Source organism: Cornus florida, unplaced genomic scaffold (genome assembly GCF_030987335.1).
Source record: "Cornus florida cultivar Cherokee Brave unplaced genomic scaffold, ASM3098733v1 CherokeeBrave_3.0.0_Hap2_Chr06, whole genome shotgun sequence".
Lineage (NCBI taxonomy): Eukaryota > Viridiplantae > Streptophyta > Magnoliopsida > Cornales > Cornaceae > Cornus > Cornus florida.
In genome coordinates, this window is record NW_026775576.1 from 49,498,288 (window position 1) to 49,513,233 (window position 14,946).

A 14,946-nucleotide genomic window follows, 5' to 3' on the forward strand; every position below is an offset into this window, starting at 1 on the left:
GATAGTAGGATATTTTATAGAAGGTGAATAGTTGTATGGAAGAACAAGAACACTTAGTAGAAGAAAGAAAATTTATTTATTGCATGTAGCAGTTGATTATCTAGAATTACAATATGCAGTATTTTCTCCTTTTTAGATAATTTGTACACATATTCTGACATGTCATTTGTCTAGAAAAATGAATCTGGATTTTCTTACTCCATATTTAGACAATATATTTTGTTTTGCATATATGCATATTGAGGGTAAAAATTTAATCGGTACAGCATTCAGATTTCATCTTTTGTATTCTACAATCTTAATGAATTCAACACTTAAAAAGTTAAAATTAAGACAATATCAAATAGGTTTTCAAAGTAATACATTCAACTCTTAAAATTTAGTGCTTGAAATTTTTAGTTTTACTAAAGGGCACCTTAAAGTTGTTCTAGTAGTGCCATTGTTAATAAATATAGTATGCCATTAAAAGCCTTCTGATTTCTCATGTGGTTTATACATCCTTAACAACTATTACCCAGTAACATATTATATTATGTAATGTTTATTAAGAAATTCAATTGAATTCAGGTAATAGTGATAGTGTTTTGTTTAGTTAGATTTGCTGTCTACCTTCTGAAGGAACAAGGGGATTCTGCCTTCGCAAAAGTTGGATTCTTTCCTGGTTTTCTTTTGACTTAATAATGTTGCATTGATAATAAGGATCACTTTGGCACTCTAGGAGAATTGGTGTTTTAGGGTGGGATTGAAAAGCTCTCCAGTGTGTTGTGAAGCCTTTGGTGTTGAGAAAAAGAAAGAGAAACTAATGATCTTTGTATAAACCATGTTTTGCTGTCAATCTGTCCAATCACATTCTCATTGTCACACTCATTTCCCATACTCCATTCAACCTAAAATATATTGTGAATTCATTAATTCCCTATAGAAAGATTGTATAAAAAGGAGAGAGAAAATGATCGTTGTAAAGGGGCTTGTATCATTACGTTTTTTGAAAAGAAAAAAAAAAAAAAAAAGGTACATTATTCAACGTTGAGATAAAATCCTACTAAAAAGTTTCTAGGAAAAAGATAATAAGGATAATAAATAAATAAGTAAAAGATAAAATAAATGAAGTTGCAATCTTAAGGCTCTGTTTAGTTAGAATGAAATAGCCACTAGAAGGTGGAAGTAATAGAAATTGAAGTGGAAAAAGGAAAATTATTTTTTCAACATGTATTTGGTTAAAAGGATTTTTTTTTAATTTTTTTTAATTTTTTATTTTTCTCATTTTTGTTGCACACGAAAACATATCTAAATAAACTTGTCTCAAATAAATATTTTTATCTTCTCTCAAAAAGTAAAATTTATTGGAGAATCTAAATAAAATTTTTTATAGTTTATTTAGAGAGAGATATGAACCATTAGACCTTTCTTTCAAAATTGTAGGGGCTTAATTGTTATTTTTCCTATCTCTTGCCTACATACTTTATTCCTTTGGGTTCTGTGACCTCATGGAAGGTCATCTTAAGGTCTTAGAGGTGTGTTATGCCTTGGGAGACCATTGTCTTGTTTCTTGCTTCCGCATCTGGATCCGTTAATGGGTCAATCTTCGGTTCATCACTGATGCACCGGGTTGAATAAAACTTGGGTCACTACAAGATATGAGCTTCAAAAATGTTCATACATACTTTGACAAGGGTTCCTAAAAGCTCACCATCTTAGCTATCCTATTTGATAGATATGATCTTGATGTCTTTCTTTTAGGTCTTGATTCCTTTGACTTTTTCCATATCTTCATGTTGCTTCTCTTCCTTTGTGCTTAACATGAAATGTCTTGACTTGATGAGTGCTTAGATTTGTAATTTTGCTCAAGATAGACATTAGAACATATAGAACATCATTAATGAATTATAATCATCAAAAGCCTTAGATTCAAGATCAACAATCTCCCCCTTTTTGATGATGACAATTCATTGATGTGTTCGACAAATAAGAGTAAAAAATATGAATAGTGCTCCCCCTATCAATGTGCATAGTTTTGAAAATGAACTAATACATGAAAGAGATTACTAATCTCCCCCTTTCTTTGTGCATCTATTTTAATGTTATAAGCAAGATTGAGATATCATATTCAAAACATGTATTTTAACATTGTAAGCAAGATTGAGATAGTATATTCAAAACATGTATTTCATTTGATCAAATAAGGTTACATTTCAGCATGGTCATAACATAATGTCTCATAAATGATCAATACAGCATAGACATGTGACATATAGATATTGAGACCAAAAGATATCCACAGCTACATCCACTACTAGCTACTTTCATAACTACATCTACTCCATAGCTACATCATCCTTTTTCCCCTTTTGTCATGCATCAAAAAAGTGGGGGGGAGGGGGGCATATCAGAAATGAGGGAGTCCTGTTACTCGGAGGTCAGCAAGGTCGTGCTTGACAGGGTCGACTTCATTTACTACTTCTTCAACTCGTTCGCGCAAAACTATAATGTGTTCCCTATTTTCTTTGCCAAAGGCGAGTTGCTCTTTAGAAAAAGCAATACTTTCTAATAGAAGCTCACGAAGAGATCTTTCTTCTGATGGAGGGACTGGAGGAGCATTAGTGGCTTCTTGTTCTCTTCTTCACCTTCTTCCTCTTATTATTCTTCTTCTTCTTCTTCACCACCCACTTCAGCACCTTCTTCTTGTTGCTTTGCCAAAACAATTTCTTGGCCCATATTTGTTGTATCACCAAATTTAGGGTCATACAAGGTGTTGTCTTTAGATTTTTTAAGACCCATTCTGCCGAGTAAATCTTTGTCAATCCGATAGAGATTAGTTAGTTCTTTTTCATCCTTTCTCGCTAGCCGTACTTTATAGGATCTAAATATCATGGTGAGAGCCATGTCATAAAATAGATGAGTTTGTTTGCTTTTTGGCGCAATCTTGCATATGGTGAAAGATGAGGAAGGCGTGCTCAAACTTCTTCCCGTTTAGGACACACCAAATTAGAATAGTTTCCATAAATGATACATCTGAGCGTCAGCTAGATTTTGGAAGGATGGTATGTATGATAAAATGGTAAATAAGGTGAGCTTTCACAGTTAACTGACTTGCAAATATTTTGTCAGTGTTTTCGGTGGAAATTGGCACATTTGTTGAACTGCTTCCTTCTCATCAAACCCTTCCCCATTATACTAGTCATAGTTAGTAAAGTAAGTGATATCTCTATGAGGAATTTTGAGAATTCGGCAAAAATTAGACAAGGTAAGTGTAATTGTAGTGCCGACGACGAAAGAAGTGAAAGTGTTTTGCCCTAGTACTCTCTCAAGATGAGTGTAAAATAATCTTACAAGCTTGGGGTAATAGGGAACTTTGAGGGATACAAATCCACCCAAGCCAATAGCATTAAATAGGGAGAAGGTGTTTCGAATCAATTCTTCACTCTCACTTCCATCGAAAAATTTATTCTTTGCAACTATCTTATGGATAAATTTGGTTTCATATGTTTCTTTGAACTTGGGTTCTCGGAAGAGGCGCATTGTTGGGGCTTGATAGGGGTCGGGATGGTCAGGATTGGGTGGGACAAACCCTCTGGCATCAAGATCATGAACATGTTTAGTGCGTTTTTCTGAGCCTCTGGCCATCCTAAATGGATTCTTCCTAGAAACCATGGGAAACGAACTCAAAGGTTTTCTCTAGAGTTGAGGGATGGTATATGATAACAAAATAGAAGGATTTATTATAGATAAGGATAAGCACAAAGAAAGGCAACCTAAGATACCAACACAGGATAATGAAGAACAAATTGATTTTGAGTATGAGTGATGAGTCTTACCTTGAATACAAAGAGAAGAGAGTGAAGAAGCTTCGCAATCGCCTTTCGAGAGAGAGAGAGAGAAATCTATTTGAGTTTGGGAGAGAATAAAATGGTTCATGGGTTACTTAAGGGTATATTTGGGCTTTTATGTTTCTGAGCCGTGAAGTATTGGTCGACCGAAATTACTTCATCGATCGGCCGGTTTGCAGTTTGAAGTGATTTTGACATCCTGATTTCGGTCTGTCAAAATAGGGTTTCGGTCTGCCGAAATACTTATTTCGGTAGACCAAAATAAAGTTTCGGTTTGCCAAAATGAATACAGAGGCAAGCTTGTGAAGGATTTGACAATTGTCATTGAATCTCACTTTCCATTGCCATTCCGATTTCTCATCGAAGTGTACAAAACCTATCTTCTTGAAGTTGCTTTGTGAGAATGTCAGCTAATTGATTCTCGGTGCTAATGAACATCAATTCAATATCACTTTTTGATACTTGATCCCTTAAAAAATTATATCTAATCTCAATATGTTTTGTTTTAGAATGCTGAATTGGATTCTTTGATATACAAATGGCGCTGGTATTATCACATTTGATAGGAATTTTGTCGAAGAATAAGCCAAAGTCCTCAAGCTGTTATTTAATATACAAAAGTTGTGCACAACAGCTGCCAGTAGCTACATATTCAGCCTCAATAATGGATAATGCAACTGAATTTTGCCTCTTACATGACCAAGACACAAATGACTGACTTATAAAGTGACAGGCACCGTTTGTACTTTTTCTATCAACTTTACAACCGGAAAAATTCATATCAGTAAATCCTACAAGTTCAAAGGACGTATGCCTAGGATACCAAAATCCTAAGATAATAGTGCCATTTAAATATTTGAAAATACGTTTGACAGCATTGAAGTGAGACTCTTTGGGACAAGACTGAAATCTAGCACATAAACACACACTAAATATAATGTCTAGCCTACTAGCCATTAAATATAGAAAGCTTCCAATCATCCCTCTATATTTCTTAATATCAACATCTTTGCCTTTTCTCATCCTTATCAAGCTTTAAGGATGGACTCATGGGAGTTTTGGTATGTTTGGTGTCCTCCAAGCCAAATTTCTTTAGCAAATCTTTAGTATACTTTGATTGGGAAACAAAGATTCCATCAAGAGTTTGTTTGATTTGCAGCCCTAAGAAGAAGTTGAGTTCACCCATCATGCTCATTTCAAACTCATTTTGTATGGAGGTGGCAAATTCTTTGCTTAGCAAGTCATTAATTGATCCAAAAATAATGTCATCAACGTAAATTTGAATGATCAACAAATTTCCATCAATGATTTTGGTAAAAAGTGTATTGTCAATTCTACCTCTACCAAGACCATTTGAAAGTAGAAACCCACTAAGTCTTTCATACCAAGCTCTAGGAGCTTGATTCAAATCATATAATGCTTTAGACAATTTATAAACATGGTTTGGACTTTCATAGCTTTCAAAGCCTGGTGGTTGTTCTACATATACTTCTTCATCTATGAAACCATTTAAAGCACTCTTTACATCCATTTGAAATAATTTAAAATTTTTGTGAGATGCAAATGTAAGCAACATCCTTATAGCCTCAAGTCTAGCAACGGGAGCAAAAGTTTCTCCATAATCTATACCTTCTTCTTGGTTATACCCTTTTACAACAAGTCTAACCTTGTTCCTAACAATAGTTCTCGATTCATCCTTTTTGTTCCTAAAAACCCATTTTGTGCCGATGATTGTTTTGTTTTGAGGCCTAGGAACAAGATGCCAAACTTTGTTTCTTTTGAATTGAATGAGTTCTTCTTGCATTGCCAAAAGCCAAGACTTATCATTTTCAACCTCATGTATATTTTTAGGTTCAAATTGAGAAACAAATGCCATAAAGTTGCATACATTTCTTAATTGTAACCTTGTACTAATACCTTTGGATGGATCACCAATAACTTGATCTAATGGATGATTATGAACTAACTTCCATTCATTTGGAGTAGTATTATTATGAGGGATGTCATCACTTGAATTGGTCTTTTGAGAGATATCAACAAGAGACTCATTTACATTGAGTTCATTGATACTCTTCTCAAGCTCAATAGAGGACTCATTTACATTGAGTTCATTGGCACCCTTTTCAAGTTCAATTTCTTCATCATTGTCCATCACACTTTTTTATAGGAGGAGTTGGGGATTCATCAAATACAACATGTATGGATTCAACCACAACCAAGGTCCTCTTATTATAGACTCTAAATGCTTTGCTTCTAGAAGAATAACCAACAAAAATGCCTTCATCGAATTAGCATCAAATTTTCCTAGATTGTCTTTATTATTTAGAACAAAACATTTACACCCAAAAACTTTAAAACAACCTATATTAGGTTTCCTTTTGTTCCATAGTTCATAAGGTGTTTTGTTGAGAATTTTTCTAATGACAACTCTATTAATGACATATCTTGAAGAGATCTATTCTTTCTTTCAACAACTCCATTTTTTTGTGGAGTCCTAGGTGCCGGAAGATTGTGATTATAACCATTTTTGTCGTAAAATCTTTCAACGTGTTGATTATCAAACTCTCTGCCCCTATCACTTCTAATAGTCTTAATCTTACACTCCTTTTTGTTTTTTACTTTTTTACAAAATTTTAAAAGAATTAAATGAGCCTCATTTTTATGTGCAAGAAAGAATATCCAAGTGAATCTAGAGTAGTCATCAACAATCACAGAAGCATAAAGTTTACCACCAAGACTAGTAATTTTCTCCGGTCCAAATAGATCCATGTGAATCAATTCAAGTGGCTTTGAAGTCGTTATATCCTTTTTCCTTTTGAAAGAAGACTTGACTTGCTTATCTATTTGACAAGCACTACAAGGTTTGTCTTTTGAAAAATTTGTCTTTGGGAGACCTTTAACTAATTCATTTTTAGACAATCTTGAGATTAAATCCATGCTAGCATTACCTAACCTTTTATGCCACAACCAACTATGTTCATTTGATGACATAAAACATTTAACATCTTGTTCATGTAGTTCACCTAAGAGCAAAGTATATACATTACCACTTCTAGGAGCACAAAATATTTGAGTTTCACTTTTTTTAACGATACACTTATCCGTTTTAAAAAACACATCAAATCCATTGTCACAAAGTTGACTAACACTAAATAGATTATGCTTTAATCCTTCAACAAGCAAAATATTTTTAATAGACAAGGAAGAAGAAATACCTATGATCCCAATGCCAATCACCTTGCCTTTAGAATTGTCTCCAAATGTGACACTTCCTTTGTTGTATGCTTTTAGAGAAGAGAATTTTGAGTAGTCACCCGTCATATGTCTTGAACATCCGCTATCTAGAAACCATTTGTCCTTGGAAGATGTGGAAGCCTTCAGACCATCTTACAAGAGAGATTTCAAATAATCTTTACTTGGTACCCAAATTTTGTTGGGTCCATAAGAGTTAGTTAGAGGCATGTATGTTCCTTTAGGAACCCACTTCTTTATGATTTTTGACATTTTCTTCAAGCAATCTTGAATAAGATGACCATTCTTTTACAATAGTTGCATCTAGAATTTTTGTTCTTACTTTTAACAAAATAGTTAGCCAAGGGCTCTCTCTTTTTCAATAGGCATGTTTTTTTGTCAAAAGGATCATATCCTAATCCATGTTTATTAAAGATACTTCTTTGAGCACCTAGCATAAGTTCTAGATTTTTTGTACCTTGAGTAAATTTTGCTAGACCATCAATTTGGTCTTCAATGATTAATTTCAAGGATTCATTTTCAAAAATAAGATCATGTGATGCTGATTCTTTAAGTAGAGTGCATTCCTTTTTCAAGCAATCATTTTTATTTTGAAGAGTTTGAATTTTGTTATCAATGATAAGCTTTTCTCTTCTTTGAGAAACACATTTTTTGACCATTTTACCTAGTTCATCATGCAATTCTTTAAAATCATCAAGTGGTCCATTATAAGCATCAACCAAATCATCATAAGACATTTCACAATCAGATGAAGAGTCAAGATTAGAGTTTACCTCATCCCTGTTTGCCATGAGACAGAGAATAGCTTTTTCCTCATCGTTTTCGGAACCTTTTGAGTCATCATCTTCCCAAATGGCTTGCATGGCTCTTCTATTTTTCTTCTCCTCTTTATAAACAAGACAATCACCTTTGAAATGTCCCAGTTTTCCACAATGAAAATAGGTAAGTGTGTCTCATTTGCTTTGTTCATTTGATGATTCACCATTTTTAGATCTTCCCTTGTTGAATTTCTTCCTATGAAGAAATCTTTTGAAGGATTGAGTAATGCGAGTAAGATCATCATTTTCACTTTCGTTGTCGGCAACTTCCTTTTCTATTTGAGAGGACTTGAAAGCGATTTCTTTCTTTCGATGATGATCTCCTTCTCTATCTTTTAGGGTGATTTCCCATATAAGAATAAAGCCAAGTAATTCATCCAACTCAAGTGTGTTGAGATTGTGTGCTTCCTTAATTGCCTTAGCTTTTGCGTCCCATTTTTCAAGTAAGCTTCTTAGAATTTTCCTTGCAAGATCAGAATTAGTAATAGTCCTACCAAGATACTTTTAGCCATTTATAATGTCAGTAAATCTTATAAACATTTGACTAATGGACTCTTTTTCATTCATGAGAAACAATTCATATTAATGCATAAGAATATCAATTTTGGATTCCTTAACATGTGATGTTCCTTCATAGGTAATTTGAAGTTTATCCCAGATTTCTTTACATGTGATACATGTAGAGACTCTATTGTACTCACTAGGACTTATGGCACAATTCAGATTTACCTTGGCTTTAACATTTAGGGAAATGAGTTTATAATCTCGGTATCCCATTCTTCTTCAGTTTTAGGGACTTTTCTTGTGTCAACAACTTTCATTGGAACAACCGACTATGACTAACCAAATTTGATAATCTATGGATTGAAGAAAATCTATCATTTTATTTTTCCAATAACCATAATTTGTTCCGTCAAACCAAGGAGGTCTGGAATTAGATTGACCTTCTTAATGAAAGTGACCATTTAAGTTTGTCATGATCATTCTCTAATACACTTAAGCCTTTTCAATAGAGATTAGGCTCTGATACCAATTGTTGCCCAAGTAATGACTCTAGAGGGGGGTGAATAGAGTCAATGCAACTAATGGTCAATTTTTAATTTTAATTAATATGCAAGTACCTAAGTTAACTTTCTTAACAATTGTTTGATAAAGCAATTTAAATTTTGAACCTCAACTAACAACATTTATCAAAAAATTAATCATGCTAAACTTTAAGCAATAAATGGAAGAGATAGAGATAGAGATTGCAAACAAGTACTCAGCGATTTTAGCGAGGTTTGGAAACTCTTACTCCTCGGCTCAAGACCCCTCTTGAGACTTCCCAATCCACTATGACTTTTCCGTATGGGTGGAGAGCAAACCTTTTACAAAAAGTACCTCTTTGTTTCAAAGTGCTAAGAGAAACACCTTCTCTTAGTCTTCCTTTGGCCACACCAGCCCTTACAAGATTTGAAAAAGATAAATGAAGTACAATATAATCTCTCTCAGATTTGAAGTACAAATTTTAGCTCACTCTAGAGTATGTATGAATAAATTGAAGCTCAGTACTCTATTAAGATTATGAAATATGTGAATGATAATACAAAGCCTCTATGATTGCAAGGATATAATTTGTTGTGGTTGCAATGCCTTTTTATGAAGAAAATAATTCATTATATATAGTTTCAGATGTGTCTGATTTGTATTCTAGCTGTTGGACATGCACTTCGAGGTAAAATAGCTGTTTAAATTTGAATCTGCACAGGTTCGGTCGACCGAAATGAAACACCACTTTGTTTCAGTCGTCCGAAATGGTCTGAGGCTAAGTTTTAACTTTTTACTTCGGTCAGCCAAAATGGATGAGGCTTTTATTTTGGTCATCCAAAATAACCTGGAGCTTGTTAGCAAACCTACTGGAATCATCGGTCGACCGATTCATATCGTCATTCTATTTCGGTCATCCGAAATAACTAGAGGTTGTCTTTCATCAATCCAATTTGGTAGGCCAAAATGATTTAGTCTTTTATTTCGGTAGGCCGAAATAACTTGAGACTTTGTTCCAAACCCACTATTAAGATCAGTCAACTGTTTCAAGTTGTCCTTCGACCGAAATGGAACTTATCTTTCAAGAAACATGTTCTAAGATCATAGATGATTTTTATTCTTCGTTTCTTGATTACCATGTAAGTGATTAATGTATGATCCTAGATATAAGCTTCAAAAATGTTCATACATACTTTGACAAGGGTTCCTAAAAGCTCACAATATTAGCTACCCCATTTGATAGATATGATCTTGATATCTTTCTTTTATGTTTTGATTCCTTTGACTTTTTTCGTATCTTCATGATGCATCTCTTCCTTTGTGCTTAACATGAAATGTCTTGACTTGATGAGTGCTTAGATCTGTAATTTTGCTCAAGATAGACATTAGAACATATAGAACATCATTAATGAATTATAATCATCAAAAGCCTTAGATTCAAGGTCAATAGCATGACCTCACAAATGAATACTAGTGTGTGCCTGTGCTAGTGTAGAATCCTAGAATGAATCTCAAAACAATCATGAGATCAAGATAATGTGGACCACAAATGCAAGCAATATATCAATCTTTTGAAAAATTTACTCCTAAATGGCATCCAGAAGGCATATAAGGAGTATTGGACTCTGACGTCAAGCAATTTTTAAATTCTAAGTATCATGGTTCTCAAAAGATCAAAATCATCGTTAACAGAGATTTCACATCTCAATCATGCAATTAAAGCTACAACTTAAGTATAATGCAACAAAGTCACCTTACCCATAAACTTAAACCGCACATTGTCCTCAATGTGCAATGAGAACAATGGAAAAGATGAAAAGAATATACCGTGGTGGAAAAGATATAAAGCCCGGTAGTGATCCATTGGGAAATAGTGCACCTCCAAACTTAGAATCAACAACCTACTTGAATAATCACACTAGCAAACTCACATCAAATATCAAATGGGATAAGATAAGTAAATCAAGTATTCTAAGGCAATATAACACAAGATGAAGAGAGATATGAGATCAAGCCCAATAGAAAATATGAAAGTAGCATGACTACACATAAGGGCACAATGGTGAATTTGTTTTATATTTTTCATTTAATGAAAGCAAGTATATACAAAAGTAAGAAAATCAAAGAATAAAATGCATGAACAAAATACAAAATGAAAGATAAAGAAAGTAAAATGCAATGAAAGAATATGTACAATGCAAGAAATGAAAAATAAAAAATAAGAAAGGATGCATGAACAAAATAATGAAAATAAAAACTATTTTTAAATTTTTTATTTTTATTTTTTAGACATAGCAAGTATGTACACACACACAAAAATAAAACAAATAAATATGTAGGGAATGAAAATGCAAGGAAATAAAGAATGCAAAGAATTTTTTTAAATTTTTTTTTTTTTTTTATGAACAGTGCTCGATCGATCGAAAGGGGTTCGATCGATCGAAAAGATTGAACATTATTGCCCTGGGATAAAAAATTTCTGATGCAATTCCAATCGATCAAAATTATTTTTGATCGATCGGAATAAACATAGATCGATCGAGAAAGTCTTCGATCAATCGAACTGGGCGTTGCCTATAATACCCCTAATTTTAAAAGGATAGTCTCGGCATTTTAATATTTATTTTATTGCATTTTTTAATTATTTATTGGTATTTGCCTGTTTGTTTTAATTAATTGATTCATGGTTGTTTAGTTTCATTAATTGTTTAATTGCTTGTTTATTTGAATTAAGTGGATTAATTGTTATTATTTGAATTATTTGAATTAATTGATTTAATTGTGTCTTTAATTGAATTATTGTAATTGTTTAAATATTTAAATACGTTAATTGGTTTACATTTGGGTTTGGTGAATGTTTAATTTAGGTTTTTTATTTTTCTTTTATGCTTCACGTGGTGGCCGACTGGGGTTAATTAGGGTTGGCCGTCTCTAATTATAAGTGAACTATGATTTATATTAGTCTACATATATGCTATCATATGAGGTCTGTTTAGGGTTTACGACATAAACCACAAATACAGAGTATTAAGAGGCAGAGAGGGAAAGTTGAGAGAAAACAGAGAGAGAAGTTAGGGTTTTGGTTAGGGTCAAGGGCTGAATCAAGGAGGAGTAATTAACGCATGCTCGTGGGTTGAACTAGGAGCAGCAGAGGTCAGTAAAGGCAACTAAGGTCGCCAGAGTTGCTAGAGACGACGGTTTAAGATTTCTAAACTGAAATCGGAGGCAAGTCTCTATTCTATCTCTTTCCCTTAAACCTGTGTTCTGTGCAGGCCTAGGTAGACTCCAAGAGCTTAATTAATGCTAAAACATAGCTAAAAAATATTTGTGATGTATGTTTAAACTGAAATTTGCTTCGTTGAATTAAACTGTTTTGAAAGTGTTTAAAGTGTTTAATTGTATCCTTCTGTTTATGCTTTTAAGCCTTATGTAATTGATGTTGTTAATGCATAATAAGTAATCTGGGACATTAATTGAACACTTGAACAAGATTTAAAAGAATTACAAAGGGCCTAGGTATCACCGGAGGCAAGTAAAACGAAGCAAAAAGCGTCGAACGGCTTCAGGGAGTAAGAGAGCAGGCTCCCAAAAGGAGGGAGCCAGCTCCCTCATCAATGGATCCAGCTCTGAAAGGTGTAGAGCCAGCTCCTAACTCCATAGACCCTGCTCCCAAAGTTAAAGATCCAGCTCCCATGTTGTTGGAGCAGGCTTTCAACTTGTGAGAGCCTGCTCTGGCACTGAATTACGAATTTAACTATTTTAGGGCGCTGTTTGGACTGTGTAGGGTGTTTCTACTTCGTTTAAACTATTTTAAATGATGTATATAATGGCTATGGACTTGTAAAAACATAGGAAAATAATAATTCATAAACGGAATAAGGAATGGACGGTGTGAACTTAGGGAAAAATCCTATATGTTGCACTTTGATTGTTAATCAACTTACATACTGGAACTTGGAGGTTATTTTAAATATAATTTTAATACTGTTAATCACATTTAAATAGAGATATAAGTATAATGAATCACTTGAAATTAACTATGCTTGATTTGGAATAAATTGATACTTATTTGCTACTTAACTGCATCAATTTATGGACAATTTGGAGGATGTAAATGCATAGATTTATTTTAGTAGTTTACATAGTTAAAATATGATTTTTAGGTTCTACAATGACTGCCTAATGTTGATATATATGCATTAATTTATATTAATGCACATTTTGGAGAATGGTTGATGGATATATAGTGTTGTTTTATTAACTATGTTATTTGGAGGATTGTATGCACCGGTATGGGACGGTGGCATACTAGGGATGGATTAGTTCAAACACTAAGTCCTACCTATTCTGGATTAAAGTATGGATTAACCATAAAAGTTAAGTCTTACTTATATTTGTGTCATGTTATAAAATGATTGAATGACCTACTTTGGTTTTTGGATGAATTGTTATATATATATCAGGCTACTATACCAGATGGATGATATTTGGTATTAGGAGTAAACGGACTTCATATATTTATGTTATGGTGCCATGGTATGAGCTTGAGTCTTAAGACCATGGTTAGGGTGCGTATATCGCCTAGGATGGATAACTAGATAATAGTTGTTGTTCCCTGGTAGGTCGAGGTACACATGACCACGTTATGTGTGATTTGCATGGTATCTCTACTCAGGCTGAGACAGACCTATTGGGTTAATGAGCATCCTATAGTTTGTGCTTATACATATATGGACTATTCTAGTTATTGTTGAGCTATTTAGGATGTATCTGCATATCAAGTTTCTGTATGGATCGTAGTAGAATAGGACTTGCATGTGGGCCTGACCCACTCTCTTATTTTTCAGGTGCTCGTTAGTTCCAAGGTTAGAGCTTCGTCATGCAGAGCAGATATAGACACTCATTCCTCCGACTATGTAGGATTGCTTTTTATATTTAGCTTTGGAATTTGATTACAGTTATTTCCTTTTCGGTTTGGGATATTTGATAGGGGTCCACTAGATGGATTCCTGATGAGCGCTAAAAAGTGCGTACTTAAACCCCTTAAGATTAGGCATTCTAGTACCTTTATCTATCTTACTTTACCATTTTAGATTGATTTCGTATTATTTCTATTTTTAGGCACTTATCCCGAAAATTAGCTAACTCAGCCAAATAAGAGCTTAATTGAAGCAATTCTGGGATTAAACAAAAAAAGGAGCAAAGTGGAGAAAGAAGAAAGCAAATGAAGCCAAAGGTGGGAAGCAGCAAAGTTCGATTGATCGAATAATGATCGATCTCAACACTTCAAGATAGATCCAAGCCTTGGTCCAAAAGCATAAAGTCCAAAAGTTCGATCGATCCAACACCACCCTTCGATCAATCGAACACTTTTGTCCTTATTCAAATGATTGATCCTATCCACAGCTGTACCACCCACTAACCACTTTTGTCCTTTTCCCAAAAATATCTCCCAAAATATCTCAGATTTGTCTTTTCCCAAAAAGCTCAACCAGTTGGATTGATTCAGCCTAAGTTCAATGGATCTCAGCCAGTTCGATTGATCCAAGTCTAAGGTTCGATCGATCGAACTTTCTCTAGTGCGAAAAAGTTAACTTTCCATCTCATTGAAAGTTGTCCTTTATCCAATCATTAGGGAATATTGTGTGCACGACCCCAGCTCATTTTGGGTGTCATTTTGACCTACCTATATAAGGATAAGGATTACTTTTTACAATGGGGAGCCAATATCATTTTCATATCATCTCTTGGAGAGCAAGCATAGAGGAGGAGGCTAGAGACACCATTGGAGACTCTTCATCAACCAAGGAACAGATCTCTTCCATAGGGTTAGCCCTTGAGGGTTGGAGCAACATCACCATGAGTGGCTAGACATCCTCTTGGGGCTAGAGTTAGCCCCAAGCATGCTTTCTATATCTTAATCTTGTGTATTATTGAGGGATTAGTGTTGTAATTAATGTTTTGACACTTTGATATATATAGATCTTGTTTATTCAATGATTTATGTGGTTTAATGCTTCCAA

At 34.0% G+C, this 14,946-nt stretch overlaps 1 long non-coding RNA gene across 5 annotated transcripts in view; it reads left to right on the forward strand.

The window, feature by feature from the left end:
* The window catches only part of LOC132311473 (uncharacterized), a 63,238-nt gene that overhangs the window by 15,239 nt on the left and 33,053 nt on the right, over positions 1-14,946 (forward strand). The gene's annotated exons all lie outside the window — the stretch shown is intronic.